Consider the following 11,248-nt stretch of genomic DNA (forward strand, 5'->3'; position numbering starts at 1 on the left):
GGGCCAGCGGGGGCAGAACCTGACCTCACCGGCACGCGCCCCACCTGCTCACCTGAGTGGCCTGAGAACTCAGAGGGCACGGCAGACTCACAGGAGGAAGAGCCATCAGGGTGTGCAGGGGCACCCGGCTTGCTCCCTGGGGTGCTGTCTGAGGCCTCGCGGCTGGGTGGCACTACTGCTGAGCACTCCTGAATCTGCACTGGGAAACCAGAGAGCTGGGGTTCGGAGACAAGGAAGAGAGGACAGGTGACCCACACCTATGTGCCTGGGAGATGGGAGAGTGTCTTGCAATACAGGATTGGTGTCCACAGGCGATGGGACATTATTCCTCCCATCACAGTGAACCCATCACCATCTCAGGCTGGTCCAAATGTGAAGATTAAGCATTTGTTGCACACTGACCCAGATTCTGATGGAACAGAAGTCCAGGTATGTGGAGACAGTAGGGCTCAGGAGTGGGCAGGTGACCTGTGTTGTGGGGAGAGTTGTGGAAACGACACCCAGTGGGCAGGTGACCTGTATTGTGCGGAGGTCTCCTCTTTGAGGGGAAGACAGACACACAGCCACAGGTGTCTCCAGGATGGTGACACAGAAACACCAAAGGAGCCCTATGTGGCGGGGCGCACACATCCACGGGGGCCCCCATGGTGCCGTGCTGGGGGTTCTGACATACTGTTTTGCTGTGTGTTCTACTTGCATCTCGTTGACTATTCGGATTAGAAAAGAGACTCTTATTCTGAAGGGTTATTGTGAAGAGGAAAGGGGCCTATTACAGGAGGATGAGCTCTTCAGGGAGAAGAACTATTATTCTAGAGGGGGGATGATTACATAGAGGTAGGACTTTATTTGTACAAGGGGCAATATTACTGTAGAGAGGGGACTAATATGATAGAGGAGTGGGGCTATGGCCATGTAGGGGGGATGTTACTGTGGAGAAAGTGAAAGTTCATCAGTCGTGTCTGACTCTAGACAGGCCATGGAATTCTCTAGGCCAGAATACTGGAGTGGGTAACCTTTCCCTTCTCCAGGGGATCTTCCCAACCCAGGGACTGAACCCAGGTCTCCCACAATGCAGGCGGATTCTTTACCAGCTGAGCCACCAGGGAAGCCCTACTGTGGAGAGGGGACTCATAATCAAGGAGGACCCTTACTGTAGTGGGGGACTATTACCGTGGAGTGGGAAAGTTATAGTAGGGCGACTCTGATACCGTGGGCGCTGTTACAGTAGGGGAGGGACTATGACAACACAGAGAACTATCAGAATCAAGGGAACTATTACAATAGAGGGGACCATTCTGTAGAGGGGGGCTATTACAGAAGAGGCAGAACTATTTATGCAGGGAGGACTCTTACCATTTAGGGGGGCTATTACAATAGAGGAGGACTCTCACTGTTGAGAGAGGATTACTCTAGTATACGTGAGACTATTATAGTAGAGGGTGGTCTATCATTGTAGAGTGGGGACTGTTACTGAAAAGAGGGGGCTACGACAAAGAGAGAGGGACTATTATAATAGAAGAGGACGATTACCTTAGAGGGGACTATTATAATGAACGGAGGTCTGTAACTGCAGACAGGGACTATTACAATAGAAAGGGACTACTGAAACTGAGGAAGACTATTACTACAGAGGGGGGACTATTATGATAGAGAAGGGACTATTAACATAGAGTAGGGACAACAGAAGGGGACTATTAGTGTAGAGGGGAAACTATGACAATAGAGGCAGGACTGTTATAGTAGAAGGGGGACTTTGACTGTGGAAGGGGAATAGTGACAACAGAGAGAGGTTATTAGATGAGAGACTATTACCACAGACACAGACTTATTACAACAGGGAGTGGACTATGACAGTAGAAGGGGATGTTTACTGTAGACAGAGATTATAGCAATGGAGGACTTTTACTCTAGAAGGGGGATAGTATAGACAGACTATTATCATTTAAGTGTACTACTCCAATCAAGGAGGACTATTATTGCAGAGAGAGGACTGTAACAGTACTACTAGAAGGGGAACTTTGATAATAGAGGGGGGGCTACCACTATATAGCAGGACTATGACATTAGAGGGGGGTTATTTCAGTAGAGGAGAGGTTTTTACTGCAGAGGGGGGGACTATGTCAATAGAAAGTGAAGCATGACAACAAAGACAGTACTGTGAGTGTATGGGGTGGAGGACTATGACAATAAAGGAGAACTCTTACTCTATTAGTTCTCTAATAGAGAACTGTTACCCTACAGGGGAAACTGTTACTATGACATTAGAGAGGAGCTAATATTGTAGAAGAGGAACTATTACTGTGGGGGGGGGCAATGACAATAGAAGGGGAGTAATACAATGTAGGAGGACTACTATCACAGAGGGGGGACTATGACAGTAGAGGAGCACAGTTACTGTAGAAGTGGAATTTTGAGAATAGAGGGCTATTGCTCTAAACACTATGACATTAGTGTTGGTCATTCATTCGTGTCTCACTCTTTGTGACTCCATGGACTGACCGCATGGAGCCCGCCAAGCTCTTCTTGTCCATGGGATTCTCCAGGCAAGATTACTGGAGTAGGTTTCCATGCCTTTCTCCAACTATGATATTAGAGGGGGCTATTACTATAGAAGGGGATCTATTACTCTGGAGGGGCTAGTATGACAATAGAAGGGGAGTATTACTGTAGAGCGGGGACCATGGCAACAGAAGGGGAATATTCTTGTAGAGGGGGGACCATGACAACAGAAGGGGACTATTACTGTAGAGGGGGTACTATGACAACAGAAGGGAACTATTACTATAGAGAGGGGACCTTGAGAATAGGGACAAGCCCTGTCCGTGGAGAGCAGTAAACACAAATATAAAGGCCCAGGCATATGTTTGCCATGAAAGCAGTCCTGATGGCACGTGGACCACAGGCCCTGACTCAGGAGGAGCTGTGAGGGGAGGCTTCTGCCCAGTCAGGGACAGTGGCTGCAGTTGGGGCTGGGCAGGCGGAACCAGTGGGTCACAGATCCATGTTCTGACTGGTCCTGGGAATGACCGGGTCAGCCCCAACTGATGATTCTGGGGAGGGACTGGTCTGTGTGGCCGGGTCACGGAAGTGAGGATCTGAGTCTCTATAGGGAGGAGTCTTTGCAGAAACTGTTTCCAGGACATGGTAGGTGAGGGAGGGGGTTCCTGGACCCTCAGATCACCTTCAACACCACGAAGAGGGCTCTGTCCCCTCTCCCACATGGAAAGACAAGGCACAGAGGCTTGGGAGTGAGATCAGGGTCTGGGTGGGTGGACAAAAGTCCGCAGACGCCACTCAGAAGTCATGGTTCACGTCTCCAGGAGATTGTGTTTTAAATCATCTCCTCGCATGATGGGATGGCCATGCTTGGCCCCACGTGGGTAAAGTCTCTATAGTGTTTTTACTCATCTGTCCCCGTTCCACCAGGACACCCACCCAGAACAGGAGAGAGGGGACACTCAGACCCTGACCAGAGGCAATCCCAGCTTCATAGCTGCTCAGGTGGGTGCTTCATTCTGGGAGCCTCTTCAGTCACTTTTACTGCAGCAACACCCACCCGATGGAGAGAGCGCCTCTGGGGAGTGAAGGCGGTGTGACCTAGTGTCTGGGCTCCATCGCCCCTAGGATGGAAGCCCCCGTCCCTGGAGACCCCACAGGCTCAACTGGGCCCCTCTCAGCCCCAAGAGGAGGGGTTAGTGCACAGCGCGAGGGTGGGAGACCCTCTGGAGGGGAACGCCAGCTCTAGCCTCAGGGAGAACAGACTTGAGCTGCTGGGGTCTGTCTGGTGGTCCATCTCCTCCCTCCCTTGCTCCCCCTCAAACCCTCACTTCACCTCCTGTGTCTCTCTCCCCTCGCTCTGCTTCTGTCTGTCTCTCTTCATGTCTCTGTCCATTTCTCTCTGTGTCTTAGTCTCTCTGTCTCTAGAGCTCTTCTCCCCTCTCCATCACCCAATCCTTTCTCTTGGAGAGAAGTCTGTCATTTCTCGTTTGTCAGAATCATGCCTCCACGCCGCCAGCACTGGGTCTTCTGCATGTCCTGATTTAATTATGCAAAGCCCCATTTCCTCCCCCAGATATCCCAGGCTCGACCTCTGATGGGCTGGCAGGTGAACTCGCCCGGCTCCTTCCTGTGCCACCAAGGCGAACGCGGACTGGATGTCAGCGCTGAGTTCTCAGCTCTGGGATGTGCCCCTGCACCACCTCTCCATCTCAGGTGAGGCCCCGCAGGCTCGGCTCGGCGGGGATGCGGCTGCGAGACGGGTCCGAGTGTGGGAAGCCTCAGGGCCAAACATGCACCCATGCAGGCACACACAGGCACACTGAACACACACACACGTGCGTACACACATACACCAAACACACATGCACACACACATGCACACCACACACACACATGCATACACATACAGCAAACACACACGCACACATACTGCACACACATACATACACACACCAGCACCTTCCCTTCTCTGTCCCCTTTATTCCATTCAACCTGGAAGGTATGTGAACCTCCGAGAGCCTGCCTTGAGGACACATGCCAGCCACCCTGGGGAGGGGTTGTGCTTTCTCAGCCACTCTGTCCTACTCCTGGGGACCCCTCACCTTTCCACCCACCTTTTCCATCAGAGCTTGTGCAGCACCTTCTGCACTTGAGCCTGGAGGGCCCAAAGTTTAAGGTGTCCACCTGCCCCCAAAACAACTCGATAAGTGGTACCGGAACTATCTAATTAAAATGAGGAACCTTTGACTCCAGCCAGTTTGGTTGCAAAAATGCTGCAAAGCTCAGCCATGGGCGGGCATCTCGGCTTGGGGATGCCCCATGGTGACCAGGCCGGCAGGCACTTCCAGGGTGACACAGCAGTGCTCAGGCCATCAGAGGGGCGGCCACCAGACACCATGGCCTGGGAGGGGAGGGTCCCTGCCACACAGCACCACCCTGCTCACCTCCTAGAGGTGCAAACGCGCCCCATTCTCCACCAGCACTCCTCTGGCCGCGCGGACACCGGGAACTGACCTGGCTCTGTGTCCCTGGGCACTGCCCGCTGGGAGCGCACATGGACAGTTGGACAAACAGGAAGTGCTGTTTTCTATGGAAGGCAGCTTTAGACTCTTTCTCACCCTCTCGACAGTTGCAGGGTTCTATGCCGGTCGCCCTATCCCTGGGAGGAGGGGCCCCCACACGGCAATTCTCTTGAGGGTGTGGAGCAGACATGGAAAGTGGACCTGGTCTCTCAACTGTTCCAGGTGCTTCCCTGTGGGGAAGGCTGTGGGGGCCCCACACGGAGGAGGCTTCCACGTCTTCAGGCCTCCTTCATCCACAGAGGGGCCCTTGGCTGCTCTCCTTCCTGTACCCCGTACATAATAATTCGTGATGCCTCTCCCCCAAGCCCGGGCACCACTCATCTGCTTTTGTCTTTGTAAATTTGCCTGTTCTGGACACCTCTTATAAATGGGGAAGTAAAAATGTGTCCTTCTGTGTCTGCTTCTGTCACTGATTATCATGTGTTCAAGTTCCATTCACGATGTAACGTGTGTCAGAACTTCACTCCTTTTCATGGTGAGTCATACACCACTGTGTGCAAGGACCACATACTACTGACCCACCCATCTGTCCATCCACCCACACACCCACCCACCCACTCACCTATCCACCCAACCATCCATCCATAAATCCACCCATCCATCATGCATCCATGCATCCACTGACCAATCCGTCATCCACCCATCCACTGATCCAACCCCACTGACCCATCCTTCTCTCTATCCATCCATCCACCCACCCACCACCCACTCATCCATCCATCCATCTATCCACTTATCTATTCACCCATCCATCCACTCTTCCATAATATCATCAAATCAAAGTATATTATGAACTTGTAAATCCTCCTTCCCATTCCTTGATCCTAGAGAATAAATATAAAAAAAGAGAGAGAGAGCAAGAAATAAAGCTAGTCCAAACCTATGTTTAGAGACAGAAAGGATTTCTGGATTGTCCCCAGGTGACCGCTAAAGTGTGAACCTCTCCACACTGTCTCTGAAACAGATGACACAGATTTAAAAGGAAAAGAATCAATGAAACTACACATTACCCACAACACTGGCATCATAAAGAGCCTGAAAATACTATGAAAGTACTTGTAACTAGAGAGGGTCTGTCTGTGCTCAGTCGTGTCTGACTCTTTGCAACAACATGGAGTGTACCCACCAGGCTCCTCTGTCCATGGGATTCTCCAGGCAAGAATACTGGAGTGGGTTGCCATGCCCTCCTCCAGGAGATCTTCCCCTCCCAGAAAGGTAGGAAAGGACACAGCTTTACTCTGGAACCAGCCCAAAGCCAGAGTGGGACCCATGGACTAAGAGCATCACCGTCTGAAGTCACAGAGGCTGGGCAAACTGGGGGGGGGGGGAGGGGGAGGTTGGGTCCCGCACTTTGTGCAGCTGAGCTGACACCAGAGCTCCTTCCTGGTCCCAGAGAAGCAATAGTTGAGTTCCCATGTCCTCTGAGGTGGGTTTGTGTTTGCACCCCGGCACCGCCTCCAGGGAGACTTTCTTGGTGGCTCAGACAGTAAAGAATCAGCCTGCAATGCAGCGGACACAGGTTTGCTCATTGGGACGGGAAGATCCGTGGAGGAGAAAATGGCACCCCACTGTAGTATTCTCACCTGGGAAATCCCATGGACAGAGGAGCCTGGCAGGCTACAGCCCATGGGGTCACAGAGTCGAGACGACTGAAGCGACTGAGAACACATGCACACACTCCCACCCCTCCCCTGTAGTGCTTCTCCTGGGTGGATCGGGGGTCTTATGGGGTGGAGAGAAGCCGGGTGGGAAGCAGTCATTGTGGAGGATGTAGAGGAGTCAATGCTGGGGGCCCTGTCTGCGGGGAGGGGGCACCCAACTGACAGTGGTCCTGTCACTGGCACATGTTAGCCAGGGGTTGGAGGCTGGACTGGGTAGAGAACCCACCTGGGCCCAGGTGCCCCCAGGAGCAGGGGCCCACCTGGAGGGGACAGATGGCTGTCAAGCAAAGCTCTTGCCTTGTGTAACTGCTTTCTCCTGGGAGATCCCTGGTTGCTAGAATCTTCCTCAGGGGATCTGACGGGCAGAGAGCCAGGGCTGGAATGTGGGCAAACCTCATTCCTGCTTGCATCAGGTGCCTGCAGCCTGGCCTTACAGCTCACACCCAGAGGAGGGAGTGAGCAGTAGGGGGTCCACCAGAACCCGGGAGTCCTGCAGGACTGGGGTCCCTCTGCTCTGAGGGTCCCTTGGTGCCAGGGTCCCTCTGCTCTATGTCCCTCCAGGGCAGGGTCCCTCCATCCTGGGGGGCCTCATTGCCGGGGTCTCAAGTGGGATGGCTGCCAAGGAGAACTGGGTTGTGTGTGGGATGGGGGGGCACGGGTGGTGGTCTTTAAAGGGGTGTTGAAGGTCAGTGGCTGCAGCAGCACTTAATTTAATCCTAGTAGAGGTGGATGGCAAGTGCCTGTGTGTAGCTGACAATATTCATATGAGTCTTTGCTTTTTCTTTTAATTTGGATTCGGGGGGGGGGGCGTGACTTCCTTTCCCATTTTTTTACCCTTATATATTTTTTTGTTTTTCCATTATGACTCTGTTTAGAGAACACAGTACCATTTTCTGCTACTAGTTTATGTTAATGTTAGTTTTTGCTTTTTGTTTTCTTTTGGATAGAGGAAATCCATTATTTTCTTTCCCTTTTTTATCCTTATATATTTTTTCTTTTTCCATTTTGACTCCTTGTAGAGGACACAGTACATTTTCTGCTACAAATTTATATTAGGGCTTCCCTGGTGGCTCAGTTGGCAAAGAATCTGCTTGCAATGTGGGTGACAAGGGTTTGATTCCAGGGTTGGGAAGATCTCCTGGAGAAGGGAATGGAAACCCACTCCAGTCATCTTGCCTGGATAATTCCATGGACAGAGGGGTCTGGTGGGCTACCGTCCATCAGGTCGAAAAGAGTTGGAAACAACTGAACAACTTTCACTTTTCAATTTATGTTAAAGTTATTTTTTGCTTTTTCCTGTCTTATTTGTGTGGTGGGTAGATGTTTCTTCCTTTTGTTCTCCCCTCTTGATTCCTTCTTGCCTTTCCTAGAGCTGTTTGTGGGGTGGGCACAGACCTTTGTGGGTCTTGTGTGTCCTCATGTCCAAGGGTCCAGCTTGGGTGTTTGGAGCCCAGGCTGTTGAACCCACAGGGAGCTTCCACCCAGGGACTGCCTGAGAAGAGAGTGAGGCTGGACTCTGTAGGAACACTCCCCCAAGACCACAATCTGGACCTGGGCTCAACCCCGGCACCACCAACACTGTTGGTTTTGCAGTGGACAGTGTGGCCAAGTCAGTTACTGTTTCACTCTGGCCTCGGCCCCGGTGCCCCACCACAGAACCTAACGACCCTTGGGGTCTGGAGGTTCCGGCCTGCCTCAGTCTGCATGTGCCCTGCTGGCCTCCCACAGTCACTGCAGTACAGACTTCTCACAGTATTATAAGCACTGCTCTCTGCTGCTGTGCACACACACACGCACGCATATCCGTGCACACACAGACCCTGAACACACGCACAGATGTGTGGTCACCTGTACCTACAGGAGCATGTACATATGCACACAAACAAACACATACACACACACACCAGAGCAATGCCACAGCTCCCCACTGCCACTCAGGAGAGGCTGGGTCCCTTGGGAGCAGGCACCACGCTTTATGTCTTTGTGTGTCAGGACCCCCAACCCGTCTGTAGAGGGGTTGTGCTGGGGAGAAGTCCCCACCCACGCCCCTGTCTCTCACTACAAGGCCCCTCTCCTCCACCCCTGCTCAGAACACCCTCACAGAGATCTCGGCGTGGCTGGAGAACCAACCCCTGGAGGTGGTTATCCTGGCATACAGGAACTTCAAGGGCATGATGGAGGACCTGCATGAGTAGCTGATGGGCTGCATCAAGAACATCTCTGGGGACATGCTGTGTCCCCGTGGGGTGAGCAGAGGCCAAAGGCCCCCCATGCTCTTGGCAGCGGGAGCATTAGGATTCACTGTAATCAGACTGTCTGCTCACTGCATGAGGCTGATTCAGACACCTGATGACACCATTCACGAGACCCCAGTAATCCACCCACCACTGTCTCCACTGAAACACCCCAGTAACCAGCCCATCACTGGTCACAGGCACGCCCAATAATCCACCCTGCCTGGTCTCTATTCAGACACTCCCCAAATCGATCAATCACGCCTCGAGATGCCCCAGTAATCCACCCGCTGTTTCTTATCAGGAATCCCAATAATCCATCCACATCTGTTTCCACTCAGGCACCCCAATGATTGACCCATCACTGCTCAAGACACCCAAGTAATCTACCCACCACTGTCTCCACTCAAACACCCCAAAAATCTACCAATCACTGCTCAAGACACCCCAATAACCCACCCATCACCATCTCCACTCAGACACCCCAGTAATCTACCCACTAGTGTCTCTACTCAGACATGCCATTATTCCACCCATGACTGTCTCTTCTCACAGAGAACCCAATAACCAGCCCATCACTGCTCATAGAACCCCCAATAATCCACACACCACTGTAGCTTCTAGGACACCCCCAATAACTGACACATCGTGTCACAAGGTACCCCAATAACCCCTGTGAACACGTCTCATGGGTACCTGGATGATTCAACCCACAGGAGGTGCTGACTCTGTGCTAGCTGTGGTCCCAGGAACAGCAGGTCATCCTGTCATACAAGGACGAGGCATCCATGAGTCAGCATGCAGAACTGTGGCCCAGTATCCCCTACTGGTGGGGGAACCAGGTGAAGCCCCGAGCCCTAGTCCACTACCTGGAGCACATGAAGAGCTGCAGCCACCCAGGTGAGTGCCGCCTTCACACCAGGACAACTGGTCACATGCAAGTCCTAGCAAATGGGGCTGGCTTTGGGTTCAAGAGGAGAAATGGAACAGGATGTATTAGGGGACATTATTCTGTTCACCACATGGGGACCAGGGCATGGACATTCTTGGGGATGTTACTGTGTCCACCACAGGGGGTCAGGATGTAGACAGGATGTGAACATCTGTGCAGACATTATTGTGTCCACCACACGGGGTCAGGATGTGGACATCTCCTGGGTCACTGTCCAGCCCGCCTGCCCTCTGTAACAGGAGAAATTTGTGAGTCAAAACCCCTGTGAGCCCCTGCTGTCTGAACTTTGGTCTCTGTCAGACATCTGAATCTCTGACCACTGCAGAGGCCAGAGTCTGAGTATGTGATGGCACAGCTTGGTGGCTGGGTGGGCAGGTGACCCCATGGGTTACTGGTCACATGGGCGAAAGACCCTGTGGGTTGGTGACCACGTGGGTGGGTGACCGTGCAGGTGGGTGATGGTGTGAGTGGGTAATCATGTGGACAGGTGACCTCAAGACCTCGCATGTTAGTGACCCCATGGGTGGGTGACCACGTGGGTTGGTGGCCACGTGGAGGGATCACTGCATGGGGTAGTGACCCCATGGAGGGTGACCATGTGAGTCGATGACCACATGGTTTGGTTGGCCACATGACTCCGTGGGTTAGTGACTGCACACGTGGGCGGCTGACCCCACAGCTGGCACCAAGAACAGCAGCCCCTCTCTTGTCCCAGGCAGGCTGTTCATGGCCGGCATCAACCTCATGGAGAACCCGGAGTTTGTCCTCATCCACCCCGCCTGGTCCCTGGAGAAGCTGACCCAGTGGGGGCTCCCTTACCTTTGCACATGGGTGTGGGGCCAGTGACGGGGGTCGGCCGCCGGCTGTACCAACACCATTGCAGGCGACTTCATCTGGGCCAACGGGTTTGTTGCCGACGACATCAGGTTGAACCGGAAGCTGCTTGAGGCTGATGGACTGCACATGTGTGGAGCTGGGCATCGAGGAGGATGCATCACAGTCACGCGCTGTGATGTTTCCGGCCTGAACCGGAAGCCACCTCGGGGCTGACGGACGGCACACTGAGGGGCTGAGCGATGCGGAGGCCGCTCCTCGTTCGCATCCTGTGACGTCACTGGGCTGAACCGGAAGCTGCTTCGAGGCCTACGGACGGCGCGTGAGTGGAGCTGGGTATCGCGGAGGGTGCGTCTCAGTCACGTCCTGTGACGTCACCAGCCTAAACTGGAAGCCGCCTAGAGGCTGACGGACGGCGCTTTTAGGAGCTGGGCATTGCGGAGGCTATTCTCAGCCCTGTCCTGCGGGGCTGGTCATCCGTCCGCC

At 53.2% G+C, this 11,248-nt stretch overlaps 1 pseudogene; it reads left to right on the plus strand.

Moving 5' to 3' along the window:
• The first annotated feature begins 3,356 nt into the window (after positions 1–3,356).
• On the plus strand, positions 3,357–10,978 carry LOC136153942 (PI-PLC X domain-containing protein 1-like; annotated as a pseudogene).
• Positions 10,979–11,248: the final 270 nt, after the last annotated feature.

This window comes from Muntiacus reevesi, chromosome X (genome assembly GCF_963930625.1).
Source record: "Muntiacus reevesi chromosome X, mMunRee1.1, whole genome shotgun sequence".
NCBI classification, from domain to species: domain Eukaryota; kingdom Metazoa; phylum Chordata; class Mammalia; order Artiodactyla; family Cervidae; genus Muntiacus; species Muntiacus reevesi.